At 42.6% G+C, this 14,970-nt stretch overlaps 1 protein-coding gene across 8 annotated transcripts in view; it reads left to right on the top strand.

Annotated features, from left to right (window-relative positions):
- The window catches only part of AOPEP (aminopeptidase O (putative)), a 378,384-nt gene that overhangs the window by 97,396 nt on the left and 266,018 nt on the right, over window positions 1-14,970 (top strand). The window lies entirely within an intron of this gene.

The following is a 14,970-nucleotide window of genomic DNA, read 5'->3' as shown; positions in this document are numbered from 1 at the left end:
TAGAGCACAGGCTGCTCGCATAATCCCGACCAGCTGTCTCATACATTCTCACCACTGGTCACAAGGGCAATGACTTGAGAGCCCCTGTGTCAGAGAGACTGTGGATGAATCAGTGTAAATCTATCACCACTGTTAGAAAAACAGCTCAAAGCAGATGGCTCACTAGGGAAGGTTAGGGGGGTCACTTGTCTTGCTACTATTTTTTAATATAATAAATGTATTATTCTTATTGTCACCCCAGTTTAGTTCCTATGGAAAATCAAGGCCTGAAAGTTGAACATTTTCCTATATGTAATTTATGCCTAAAATTCATTCATTAATGCTATGGTTCATTCAGTAATAAGTAACTGCATTTCACTCAGTGTTTTACTTGGTTATGTACTCAGGATTTTCTTGGTTATATTTCTGTTTGAAAATCTTAATCATTAACAGTGAATATGCTCGACTAAGGATGGGAAAAATAAGCTCATCAAAACATGTGACTTTAAGTTTTTCCCTATTAGTCAAGGAAATTCCTGCTGCCAATTAATTTCTATGCTTTTGAACAGCTGTCATTTGTGGTGTTTTCCCTGAAAGCTGCACAATTCTTAGTGAAACCCATGAGTAGAAAAGAACTGACCAGAACATTTGCTTTTGATCTTCACTACATACGTATACTTTTTAAAAGCTGGCTGGTAGTCTTAATCCTTGAGGAGGTCTGAGAAGGTCATTTAGACTGATGTTTATCCTATATTCATGAAGATAATGGGAATGTAAAAACTAGGATAATTATATATATTTGGTTATGTGCCTCATGTAATTGTCTTGGCTGTCTATATATAGAATTTGTCTTAACAAGGGGTCTTCTTTGGTCCCTTTGAAGAGTCTGCTGGACTTAATTTGAGTGGAATTACCGGCAAAGGAAGGGTCGTTCTTTAAATGTTTCTGATTTGTACACCGTTTTGAGGGACTGTGTTTATTTGGGAGTTTTTAGCACTTTATGAGAGTTGCAGTTTTTCAGGGCATGTTTGCTAACAGTTCCATTTTCTGACCTGAGGGAACCAGAGGCATAGTATTTTTCATACAGAGAAACTTATTTATTTTCTATAGCTCCTTTCTGATATCAGTCTGCCAAAACCAGAATTTGTTGACCTGTAGGCCAATCTATAAAGCTTTTCTTTTTAAGTTTGTGTGCCCAAGCTGTGTGTTTGCTTCTTTTTGAGATATTTAAATTGATTTAAACATGCCTAAATCTGTTTTTTTAACGTAGTAAGCCTAAGTACCCTACGGCCAAATGGTACTGGGCACAAATGTCAAAAACTGTGATGGTGATAATAACTTACCAGGAACAAGACTGCTTTTATGCTTAAAAACAGGAGAACCGTACATTAAAAAATTTGTGGTTGGTTGTCAAATACCATTTTTTTCCTTCTTTTTAGACTGGAAATAGTCTGCCCTGGTCTAGATGTTTTCCTGGGCTTAGTTACCTCTCCCTGTATTTGAACAGTGGAGGGGGGATTGTGGTATCTTCCACTGCCAGTTGGGGGTATGGAGGCACTGTTTTTCCTAACTCTGACCTAAATTGATTCCACTTGCTTGGCTTGACTCTCTCGGGATCCCCACACCTTGAGCCACATGCAACTGAATGAGGTTTACGACTGAGCTGGCTCCTGGGGCCCTGTTGCCTTATTTATGGTCAAGTCTTTGCTTGGGGCTCTATAAAGCAAACTGGAACAAAAATGACAGTCTTGTAAGTCAATTCTGTACCCTAAAGAGGAGCAGAGAAACCCCAAGTCTAGTAGGAGCCACTCAAGAAGACGTCTAAGAGAAAAACAAATACCATATGCTAACACATATATATGGAATCTTAAAAAAAAAAAATGGTACTGATGAACCTAGTGGCAGGGCAGGAATAAAGACGTAGACATAGAGAATGGACTTGAGGACACGGGATGGGAGGGGAAAGCTGGGGCGAAGTGAGAGTAGCGTCGACATATATACACGACCCAATGTAAAATAGTTGGCTAGTGGGAAGCAGCTGCATAGCACAGGGAGATCAGCTCTGTGGTCTGTGACCACCTAGAGGGGTGGGATAGGGAGGGTGGGAGGGAGGCTCAAAAGGGAGGGGATATGGGGCCATATGTGTACATATGGCTGATTCACTTTGGTGTACAGCAGAAACTAACACAGTTATACTCCAATAAAGATCTATTAAAAAAAAAAGACATCTACACTGAAATTTGCCATTGTCCTATTAGTTGTAATGCACTGGAGATCAAAGGATTCCTTGGTAAATTAAATGCTTCTTTCCTGAGTCCACATTTTATAAACATGTATGTAAGATCATAAATTCCATACCTCTGGATTTCTTTAGTGACTAGGTCTTAATCATAATGAATAACATTTTACATAAACGTAGTGTTCTTTTTTAGTAGATGACATTAAGCAGTCCCACATGAACTAAAATGGGTGAATGATTAATAAAAGTTTTAAAAACTTTTGGGATAATATCCATAATAATTTCACTGTATTTTATATATTACATATCATAGTTCACATGAATAACCTTAAAACTCTCCTCTCTGAGTCTGTTTTTGAGCCTGATTCTGATATTTCAGTAAAGCAAGAAAAAAACATTTGTACAATTTGAATGTATGATAATGACAAATCAGTTTATAACAAAGTAAATAATAAAGCAACAACGGTTTAGAATTTGGAGTGTTTTTCAAACTTAGCAGTAAGTAGAACATTTATCAATACTGCACTTCATGATTTTTGTCACCTTTTAATATACTAGGAACTGTTACTTATCAACCCCTCCCCTTTTTCTGAATCACTGCTCCAGGGGAGAGATACTTTCATTCTATTCTGATTTTAAGAAAAATGACTAGTTTGCCTCTAAGGCACTATTCACAGTTCCATTCCCATCCTTTTCTCATTTTGTAAATGTGGGCTTTCTGTTTTTGTTTCATTTTACTTTTGCCTTCTATAAAGGCTGAATCTGCCATATGAGGAGCTGTGGAGTGTACATTTCTTGGATTGAGTAATATGGTATCTAAACGAAGATAAGAATGCATTTTAAATGAGTCTCTAATGTATAGAACAACTCTCTTCATGTTGGTGTAATTAGCATTCTGTCATTTTCATTGTGTCCTCATATTTTCTCAAACGTCTCAGCCAGGCATTGACTAGTAAGCCTAATTTCCTAGGTATTGCGAAATTCATGAAAGGAGTTCGTCATCCTCCTTACACTCTCTGTTATAATAATAATAATGTTAATGGAATAATATCCTGGAATCAGATTTATGACAGTTGTCTCAAAATTAACACTTCAGTCTTACCTCTGTGTATGTTTGTAATAAGTGCTTTGCTCCACCCTTTGTCTTTCAGCAGTTCACAATTACATGTCACGGGGTGTAATTAGGTTGGCAGAACTACCTTGCTGACATCGAAATATGTTCTTGTTTTTTTTCCTCCTCTATTTGAATTGGAAGAATCTTCTGCAAATCATTTCAGAGTGGTTTTATGTATAGAGCATTGAATAAAAAAGCCATGTCCTCTATGGCTGTGCTTCCCCACTCGACCATTCACGTGTAGTTTCACCCCAGTCCTTCTTGGAAAACTGGGGACAAAAAAAAAAAGGTAGCAGTGTGGTTGATGATAGGTGACCAATTCTGCTTTGATCTTTTTCCCTCTGGTTCTGGACCAGATTGTCTCGTTCATCAGTTCATTTGTTTGTTTGTTTATTCATTTATTCATTCTTAAAGTTCTATTAAGCGCGTACTGTGTGGCAGGTAGGATTTAAGATGCTGAGTCTACAAGGGTGAACAAGGTTGATGAAATCTCTGTCATTACGGAACTTACATTCCAGTCAGGGGAGAAAATAGTATACAGGAAAACAAACAATTAAGATGTGTGCTATGAAGAAAATATAGCCACATTAAGTGACAGAGTAACTGGGGACCAGTAGCATCGTTAGGGTGAAGAGGCAAAGGCTTCTTTAAAGAGTGACTTTTGCAGTGAGACTGAAGAACAGGAAGGAGCCAGTCTTGTGGTTATCTGGTGGGAAATCAACTCAGGCTGAGGGAAGTTCAAGTCCAAAGGCCCCAAGGGAACCGTTGTAATGGGCTGGAGGGGCAGAAAGAAGGCCAGCATGACTAGAGGGCAATGAGCTTTTAGAATGGCTTTCCTTAGACTCATTTTGGGCACCAGGAAATGCCATGGTCCTGCAGGGCTTGGGTCACCTGAGCCACCCGTACACCCATTTGAGGAAAGTGAGGGAGAGCCACTAAGAAAGGGCAGAGGCTGAGCAGAGATTGATGGTTCCACGCAGTCCTGTGTATATGGAGAGAGTTGTCAGAGAGGTCAAATCGTTTCTCGGCTTCCTGGGGACCAGTGGTGCCATAGCATCTTGTGACTGACTGACTGGAGCCTGACTTGGCTAAGCATCTACTGTGCTTGAGCAGAATTCTCCATTGAGGGGGCATCAGAGCACTTGGCACCCAGACTGGCAACTCTCCCCAGTGGCTGCTGGTTGATTTCTTGCAAGCTTTTTTTTCTTTAACACAACAGGTCACAAGGAGGGAGGCATTATTTATATGTTTGCTCAGCCTAATTTTTAAGGTTTTTAAAGACTGAACAAAAATACGACTGATAGGTAAAGAACATAGAGAAATAATTATCAATTACTGAAATATCTTCAGTGCACTTCACAGTGGAGCAAAACTATAAAGCTCCCAATTACACATGACTTGTTCTTAAAAGATTGGATTGTGCAATAAAAGGCTGCTGAATGCTTGTACTAGTTGCTGACTGTTGCATGCCCAATTTTCTTAAGTGCCTCAATTTGCGAATAAGCGGTGTGCACATACATGCCCAAGAATGAATGTAACGAGCTCTCCTTCCACCTCCTCCTCCTGGGGTTAGACAGGGTATTGCCCCGTTTATTCTTATCTCCCAGCCAGTGTGTAATAGAATAAGCAAAACATAACATGCTGGTACAAAGGGCCTGTTGTTTTCAGCCTTCTGATTGTGCTCCTTTCTCTTGGGGAAGGAAGCGGTCGTAAATTTTTGTCATTATCTTAAGTAGCAACGTTTCACAGTTTTGGGAATTTTTCTTTACTTGTTCTTTGTTAGCTTCTACTTGAAGTTTTGGCTCCCCTAAACCAAAAACTGCTATACATTTCAACAATCCTCTTGTAAATTTCAGGGGCTGTGACCCCTTGATTTCGAGGCAGGATGCAACCATAGTGATTCTTTCCTTGGGGAAACTGATTTTGAGCCAGAAATTAGTGTACCTTTCGGTTCACCAAGGTTGCCAGGTCCTTTGCTCTCTCTGATGTGCTGTGGATTTTGGGGTCTATGTGTGGGTTTAAGTTCTTTGTTATTGTTGCTGTTTGTCTCCCAGACTTTAATAAATTCTTCTTTCTGCATGGATTGTTTTTAAAAGTATTTTGAAGGAGCACTTCTTTCCCTGTTTTCCTCTATAACTCTTTTCTGTTTTTACAAACAGGTGGGTGTGAATGATAGAAAGCAGCTCATACCTTCTTTTTTTCCTGTAAAATTTTAATCCTTTGTTTACTGGCACCCCTGCCATTGCTGGAGCAATGAGCAAATAGGATCTGTTGTGAGTAGCAAGGTCCACAGGCCCCCTCAGATGCTTCCCCTTTGTTGCTTTCTTTGTGTTTATTTCTCCACTCTGTTTTCTACTTCTATTTTTCTTCTTAAGAAAATTACTTGACTTTATTTTCCTCCTAGCTTATAGAGAAGGGCTTTCCCCTTCTAATGTGTTCTGGTTCTTTCATTTTTCTTTCTTGAAATAGAAACAGGTATTCATAAGGTGATGTTCTTCTGGGACTCTGGAAGCCCTTGACTGGGATTATTTGGTTAGTTTTGGCAATGTCAGTCTGTAGTGATTGAGACGGGAGTGAAAAGGTGTGCGTACGCTACATTCTTTACAGCACAGGTCCAGGAGAATATATGATGTCCCCAAGTCACTTAGAGCTGGGAAGTCAGAGACAGAAGTAAAAGGGCCTCATCCTGGGATGGCTGTCAGAGCGTGGGGTTCAGACTTAGGCAAGACTTATCTGTAACCCTCTCTGAGGTATATATATTTGCTTCGAGGTCCCCCTGTAGAATCATAGTGTCATGGAGTCTAGTTGAAGATCGGTGTTCACTGTGGGCTCACTTTGAGGCAACCATAGAATCTGGGTACCGGGCAAATTCCTGGATCACGTGAGTATGTTGGGGCCAGATTCTCTGTATAGAGGAGCAGCAGGCAGAGTGAACTCACAGCTTTCGGCTTAGCCAGAATCTCCTTCTTGCCATCAAACAGCCGTGCTGCTTGTCAGGTCCCAAAGTAGCATTTTATCACCATTTTACTACGATTCCTCACCCTCTGAAAGATTACGCTTAAGTGTTTTGTCTTCTTTGAACTGTTCTCCACACACATAGACGGACAGTCCTACCTTCAGAGAACACTGCTGGGGCCATTCTTCAAGAGAAGTTGTCAGGCCTTTGAAAGGCCTTCCTGAAGCAATCATCCATCTACTACATTTGTAATCTTCTCTCTCTATGGATGTCATCATAGGCCCCTAATCCTTTCCAGCCCTTGAGCCTGAGTTGGCCAGTTGGCCCTACTTTTCCATTTTTCCACTGCAAAGAAAAGCCTTGTATTTTTTTTCTCCTCTCAGTTATTTCTCTACAGAAGCACCATTACTGAATAGAACATACATTCCTTGGGTGAAAAAGTACCATGGAATTGAATGTGCAAAGTTGTCTGAGTTGGAATATTACCAGTGTTGTGCGTTCTCACTCCTTGAAGCACTTCACAGAGTGAGCAAATGCTCCTGGCTTCTGGACTGTGTTGTGTGTGCATGTGGCCATGGAGCGGTGTATGTATTTCTCTTAAGGCTGGACTCCTTTTAGGGAAAACACCAACTCCGGAAACAGTTCTCAAGCAAGGCACAATCTATGAATAGCTCTGCTCGAGGGAACATTGCCTCTGTTGTATGATAGCCATTGCGCATCTGGAACCCACCGCTGTCTAAGCCCCAGAGGCCTGTTTGCATTAAGTGGGTAAGAGGTTGCCTTGTCACTTTACCCACTTTACCCCTAGAATGTAATTGGAAGAGTATCCCAGCTACTTTTCTTAAAAAGAAGCATTAACTTTAAAAGGCCAAAGATGTGAGGAAACACTCCTTTAAAAGTGTGTTACTTTTAAAAAAAATTCATTACTTTGAGGGATTTGTGGGTACACTGCAAAAGTCCACTCTGATTTAACCCCAGAGTGGAGCTTGAAGAAGCTTGAAATAGAAATGTTGTATTTCTTGGTTAACTAACCATGCTGTTTATAGAGGTGTCTCCTCAGAGAGTCTAGACGTTGTTCCAGAAAGACAGAATGCCATATCTGCCCTTTATGTTCCCAGTCAGCTTGCTGAAAATTATCACGTCCCCTTTTCACCATTAAAATGGAAATCTCAGAATTCCATTTCATGAGAGTGTGAATGATACTCGGGCTCCCCAGCCAAAACTTAGGTTGGCCAAGGAAGTCAGGGTGCTCTTGTGAGCCAGAAGACTCACCACAAGGCCTTTGTTCCTTAGAGGCCCGCTTGCTGAGAGATGCGAACTATGGTTGGCAGATCCTAGTTTTTGAGTTAGTCTCCCCTAAGAGGAGACCCCGAGAACCTACTCTGAGAATGAGTCAGCTGCAGTTTCTAGCTTTTATCATACATGTGCAACTTGGCAGTTGGAAAGGATGGATGGGCAAAGCCAAGGATTCGTTCAGTAGACTCATATCAATGGACAGGTATGATGAATGCTGATGATTCTCTGGCTCCAAGGAAATATGAAATCTTTAGCCTAAGTCAGGATTTTCTACCTAGGTTCCAAGAAGACTAGTCTTGTGGAATGTTTATAATGTGGGAAAAGGAACTGTGGGTTAATTAGTTTAGGAAATGAATGGATTAAAGAAAGTTAAAAGGGAGTCTTTACTGGAGGGCTTCTAAGAAAGCCTTTAATATCCTTATTATCCTGATTTAATATCCTGTCATATATGTGCCTCTCAAAGACAGGGCCATAATATGCAGTATTCCCCCAAATCTTATGCCCAGGGATCCCCCTTTACCATGCTCATTTCATGGGGCCGTTGTGGTCTCAAGAAAACCACCTCCTCACAACACACTTTAGGAAATGATTCTTGGGGAAAAAATATCTTGGAGCCCATTGCACAGCTGGCTGCAGAATCCAGCTTTCACGCTCTCAGTAGCAGTTGCGGACTTGCCATGTGTCAGGCACTGCTCAAAGGCCTTGCTTTACAGCAGTGAAGAAGATGGGGTCACCATTTAGTGCAGGAGGTCCCACACTTTTCTGAGTATATATCAATTTTTGAACAATCACCCCTTCCATATATTTATATTTATTTATTAGTTGTATACATTTAGTACGGTGTTAATATATTAGGTATATTATAAAATACACACAAAAACGGAAACTTAAAAGTTTCCATAAGAAGAAAACAATTATGAAAGGAAGTTTTAACATCTCTCCCTGCACACCATTGGGTTGGCTAGTGCCCTAGGGTCTCTGCAGCTACCTGGGTCCCACCACGGAGACTCTGATTCAGTGGGTTTGAGGTGCCGTCTTGGCATCTGGAATGTTAACACTTCTGCCCAGGTGATTCTGCTGCAGGTGTTATTTTGTGGGGACTGTGAGGGCATCTCTGGACAGGTAAGTGTCTCTTGGGTAGCTCTCACAGACTCTACACCCTGCCGTCTTCTCTCAGGTGAGCATGTTAGACTGAGGAAAGAGGATGGTGGGGAAGCTCCTCTGCTTGTCTGTTATTCATAAGGAAGATGTGTTCCCCAGGAGCTGGGCCCAGTGACAGGCCAGAATCCCTGGCAAGTCACTGGGCCTCCCCGGCCTAGTTTTCTTCTCTGGAAAAGTAAGGGGCTGATTTAGAATCGCCTGCAGAGTGTCTTAGAGCCTTAACATTCTTTGATTTGATTATGTTTGAGTTTTATTTTGAACAGGAGTGGGGGTCACTCAGTTTCATTCAGTGATTTACACACAGGTATATTTTCTTTTTGATGTGAGGGCTAGTTAGATCACAAGCCTGCGATTTCCTTGTACTTGGGCACCTGGGCAGCAGTAGGCATTTAACTGTTAGGCCTGCAAGCAGGAGGTTCAGAAGGGGCCTCTCTTACCCCTAGTCAATTGCAAAATAAACAGATCTCAAGGTCAGGGGCCCCTTCCTTTCATAATAGCCCCCTCTGCTCTGTGCACCATCAATGCAAAACAGCATTTCCAAATACTACATCAGGAGTATGCTGTGTGGAAAAAGGCCTCCTTCCTTCAGCCTGGCAATTTACCACTCAGAACCCCCTCCCCACATCTCCTCAAAGTTAGCAGCTAATTTGTCAGTCCCCTCTGCCCCCCCCCACTTGTTTTTAGCCTCCAGATATCTCCATTTGCAAGCCAATAAGTTGCACGTACATATGTTTGAACAGTTGTCAGGCTTCTCTGCTGCTCAAACTGTGCTTTGGTTTAAAACAAACAACAGCAGACAACCCGGGGTGGGGGATGGATGAAGACATTTCAGTTTAACCTGCAGGTGGTGTTGTTTTGACCTTGACAGTCAGCTTTAAACGACCTGTCAAGCACCTTTGTGTGCTTCTGGGCACACCCACCTGGAAGATATTATATCCCCTACTCTTTATGTGCCCCAGCAGGCAGGCACCAGGCCCCTGGATTTTGTTTTCATCGACGGAGGGTTAATGCATGCATGGCAGGACTTTACTGAGAGGGGCCCAGCTACAAATGCTGTTTTCATTTAATTCTGATTTCTCTTCTCCCTTGGCCTAACCCTCCCCGCCCCTAGGCTCTCCCCGCTACCCCCTCCAGTCTCCCTCCACCCGCAGTCAGCCTTCCCTGCTCTTTCACCCCCTCTGCTTGGCTTCAAACCATTTCTTCCTGTCTTTGATATCTCCTAGCAGAGCTGCAAGCAATCAGGAGATTATGGACCCCAGAGCTCAGCAAGGCACAATGCCTGGTAGGGGGCTCAGGCCCTGGTCCCCAGGCCACCACAGGAAATGGGACCCAGAAAATCTGCCAGCCTCCAGACCCTCCACCCTAGCCCCTGTGCCTGTTCTGGTAACCAGATCCCCGGGGTTGGGGGGGCGGTGAGGTACTTCCTCAGCTTAAGTGGTGTCTCGGGGGACAGACCTCTTCGGGAATAATTCTGACCTTTCCTATGTGGTCCAGGGTCATCTCTGTGGCATCTGTTTGAATTTTGTCTTTTTAAACTTTGAGCTTTTCTCCTGCCTTCTGAGACCATACAAGCTGGTGTCCGGAAGTTGGGGTGAGGAGAGTGAATGAACAGTTGCAGGAAACCCCTTGGATTCAGCCTCATGCCTCCGAATGCTTGGATAGTTTCAAGTTATTTGAGGATACAGATGATGGCTCTTTATTCCGGGAGCCCCTCTTCTTTGACTTCCATGTGTAGGGCCCAAAGTTGTTGAAGGTAATCTGTACTATAAAGGTAGAGTGTGAGAGAGAGGGTGCTTGTTCTCAAGAACAAATGAATGTACATCTTATTATTCTGTAATACTTCCTCCAACATCTGAAGGGACGTAGGCCCAGATCTAGATATTTACCTTTCTGACGTTGCCACCACCAACCATGTGTTCTCCCATTCAGTGGGCTCCCACAGGTGCCTGGAGGAGAGAGTCTCTGCTGGTCCTCAAGACACCTCCCTGAGATCTGGCTGAGGATCTGAGAGGAAGATCAGTGCTAGTCAACGCATCCTCCTCAGCTCTCAGGAACCCTCCCAAGCCATGGCTGTACCTCACACTGTCTCCCTCCAGGGGACGCAAGCCACTTACTCTTCCTAACCCCTGCCCTAGGGGCACCTCTGTGTAGGGATCTTATTATTTAACTTTTGGCACAAGTCCTTCCCTGGGATTTCCTGGTTGGAATGAAGAGCAGAGGAGGCTGCGAAGCGTGTGGTGTGAGGGCAACTGGACTTTGTTTCCAGTCACCAGGGGGACCTGCTCTCAGAGAATGTAAGAGAAGCGGAAATATGGGTGAGAAATGGCATTCGCCTGTGGCCCCCTGCCCTTTTTTTTGGCCCAAGCTAGTTGAGCTGTGTTTCTGACATTTACAACCCAGGGCCCTGACTAATTTACAAGGGCTACTTCTTTTTTGCCTATACAAACAGAAGCATCATTAGTCCTTAGGATTAAAAGAAGAAGTCAGTGGCTTTGATCCTTTCCCCTCCAGCCTTCATTCTTTAATGATGATACCACCTGACTCTTTATAGGTTGTAGAGTGTCTCCACATACATATATGTTTGTGAGGATCAAAGGAGAGAATACACACACACACACACACACACACACAACATATATAACATATATATATATATATATACATTCTCTCATTTGATCCTCCCAAACAAGCTCTCAGCCCCCTTCCATGGCCCGGCTGTCCCAGGCTCCCCACAGCTTCCCTCAAGACCAGCCCTGTTGTGGCAGCTCTCCCCAGTGTGTCTGAGACCTGGAATCCCTGTTACTGAGTAAGGCCTCTCTGCCTAGCCCCTCCCATGATTCTCCTACTTTCTGCTCAGCCGAGAAGTTTATCTTGTGGGGTGATGAGTCCCAGCAGGTGCTGACAGCTGGGATCAGGGCCTAGGCTTCTGTGACTCTCGGCCTCTGAGGCATAGGGCAAGTGGAGCCTAATGATGGTTGTGTGCCTGAGCTGAGTGGTAGAAACCTGCAGGCCCACGCCTGGGTTGTGAGCTAAGGAAGGGCGAGCCCCAGGCAACCAAGTGCACCTACTGCCTTCTCATTTCATTTATTTCTCCTTGGTTGGCCTGTAGAACTGCCGTGCTGTTACTGCACGCTTCTTCAGAGCCCGTGCTCGTCCATCCGACCCTCGGGACACCATGTGAGATGGTGGAAAGAGAGTCCTGATTTTGCAGTCAGAAGACCAGGTGGCAATGCAACTGTGCTGTTGAGTGCTGTGAAACCTAGCCAGTTACTCGTTTGTCAAAGCACTACTCACCTCCAGGACTCTAGGCACATTAGATAAGATCATGTGTAAGACGTCCTCGGCATTGGTCCCTTTGTTTCAGTAGGCTTGGAGAAATTTGGTAGTTTTTTGGGTCAGAAAACACCTATGATTTATTGCTTATGAGTGTGAATCACAAACTTTAAGGTCCCTACCAACCCAGAATGTCCAAGATTCTCTGAAACAATAGCTGCAGCGAGAAGAAAAAAATAGGTGTGATAAGTAGCCATGGTAGTATGAAAACATGAAAGGTTTGTTTCAAAGAGTTATTGAGTCCAGATTACTTAGATTGTACAAATGGAATTTCTTAATTCACTGAGGGAGCATTTTAGAGTAGCACCTATATTCTTGTCAGGTCTTCCTTTAGGGATGTAGCTTGAACTTTAGTAGTTTAAACATACATATTAACTTTTCTTCCCCTCAAAAGAAAGTTGAAGAGGGCAGCAGAATAAAACCACTGGGCATTTTTGGTTTAGGTCGAATGCATTTCTTAGTTCCTTTTCCATATCTAATAACAAATTAAAAGAAATCCTGATCTTCCGGGGATTTGGGATCCCACCTGGACTCGACTGAACTGTCCAAGGTCCTCTGGGGCTTTGGGTCCACCAGTTGGACAGTGACCTCTTTTCCCCTCACTTTTGGGTCAGAGATTGAGCCCTGTCCACTCCTGAAGCAGCTGTCTCTGATCTGTCTCTGCTTTGTTCTTGGTATCAGAGGCATTATCTAACCTGTGCTTGAAAGGACTACATGATGGAAACTTCCGAAAGAACCCGGTGTTGCCACATCTGCTGCTTCCAAATGGAGCAAGAGAGTCTCAGAGTCAGAAATAAGGCCAGGATGGAGGGGGCAAGCAGCAGCAGGGTGGGGTGACTCGCACTGCTCTCCTTTGAATAGCAGTCCCACTCTACAGCCTTTCCAAGGCCCCTCTCCCAGAAGCACACACAGCATTTTGTAAATAGTACTGCCTGTGTTGGTTGAGATAATCCTGTAGCCCAGAATGGCTCCAGACGCTTTTGCAAAGGAATCAATCTTAAAAGGCATTTGAATAGTAAGTTTCTTTAGTAAAATTGTTTTCTACTTTTGTTCCCTACCTCTGTTTCCATCTACCCCATTCCTCTCATTCCTTATATACTTTTAGTAGCTTTTTGTATAACCTTCTGCGTCTAGTTAAAAAACAAAATTCAACTGAGTAAATTTGAAGATCCCAATAAATTGGGTTTATTCAGTGATTCATGAATCAGACAGCAAGCAGAAATGTGCTCTGGGAAGCTGTACAAAATGGAAGATTTTTAAAGGCAGAAAGTGGGTGAACAAGGAAGTCAAAAACAAAAGAAAGGGTTGTTTCAGGCAAAGTCACCTTCCTTTGGAGGAAAGGTGCATCTGTCATGCAGCTTACCTCACTGATGTTGATTAGGAAATTCCAGACTGATTGGTTGAAAATTCTGCTCCTGGGAGAGGCTGAAACTTCAATTGTGCTAGGTATTAGGTTTTGGTTTGCTGATGTGGGGCTTAAGCACAAGTGACTTCATTTTGGACTGGTTGTTTCTTTTTTTAAGGAGTGTCTTCATGCAGATGCAATAATAAATAGCCAATAAAACTATACAGATTATTATCCCTGCTCCTTTTTCTTATACAAAAGAGGGCAGAGTACACACCCTGCTTATACTGTGCTTTTATCACTTCACATTATATCCTGGATTTCTTTCTATTATTAGGCCTTAGAGAGTTTTCTCATTCTGTTTTTATTTAGCTGCATGGTATTCTATTCTATGGATGTTCTCAGTTCATTTTTCCAGATTAGGGATCTTTGACTATTTTACTGTTGTAAACAATGCTGCATGGAACTCTTGGTGCATTTTAGAGTCAATAAATTGCACAAAGATTCTGTTATTCTGCTGATATACCTGCCATCTTGTGGGAAGTAAGGATGTGGCTGCATCTGATTGATCCCCCACCAGTGCTATAACTGTAGGTGGAAACACATGAAATTTCTGTTTTGGGAAATTTCCAACGCAATGGAATATCAGCACTTTTGTGTGGCTCACTAAGACTTGGAGGAGCCTCCATGCAGTAAAGTAGGGATGGAAATAAGATGAATAAACCTAATGTGTCATTGTGAAGCTCTTGCTTATATAGGCCCAGGTCCTCATCTAATAAACCAAGTGGAAGCCACGATGATCCCCTTTTCACTAGTTTTGTAATGACCTTGTTCTTCAGATTTCATTAACTTGAACAACCGTAAAATTGTGTTCATTCTATTCTCAGTAACTTTGGAAGTTTACAGAACCTTTTTAAAAAAAAAAACGAACCCATATGTTTGCTATTTTTAAATAGCATTAAGAAGTACCATTTATTTTTCTGGTAAAGAGAACTGGATATTATGTACACAATTTGAGCTGTCGGTTATATTTATTTGGGTTGCGCCCTGGTGTTGAGTGAGCAGTACTAGCTGGTGTAGGGACCTGTAGCTGGGCTTCTAAGAGCAGAGCGTTTACTCCAGAGGTAGGCCAGCAAGAGGCTGCACTCAGCTCTGACCAAAAGGCCAGCAACCAGTCTTATAAAATAATGCCTTTGTGTAGGTTTCAAGTCAGAAAATTTGAAGGAGGAAAAGGGAAAACAGTCTTTAACCACAGTGAGAAAAAAATGAAGGAGAAGGCTAATGCTATCTTTTTTTTTTTAATAGGAGGATGTTGAGAAGACAGATTTTTAATGGTTTTAATCTTCAGACTTAGGCAGAAGGCCAAGCATGATTTGAATACAGAAAACATAGAATGAAATGCCAGAAAGGGAAGTGGAAAGTAGTGAGTTACGGAAACAACCAAGTGTGTCCAAATTTCCAGACTCTTTAAGGAATTGGTTGAATTGTGGCAGTGTTGCTGAAACATTTTTTAAAGCTCAGTTGAATATCCTTATGCCACATAATTC

The sequence above is a fragment of the Mesoplodon bidens genome (assembly GCF_964165515.1).
Source record: "Mesoplodon bidens genome assembly, chromosome: 6".
NCBI lineage: Eukaryota > Metazoa > Chordata > Mammalia > Artiodactyla > Ziphiidae > Mesoplodon > Mesoplodon bidens.
This window is presented reverse-complemented; position numbering and strand designations above follow the sequence as displayed.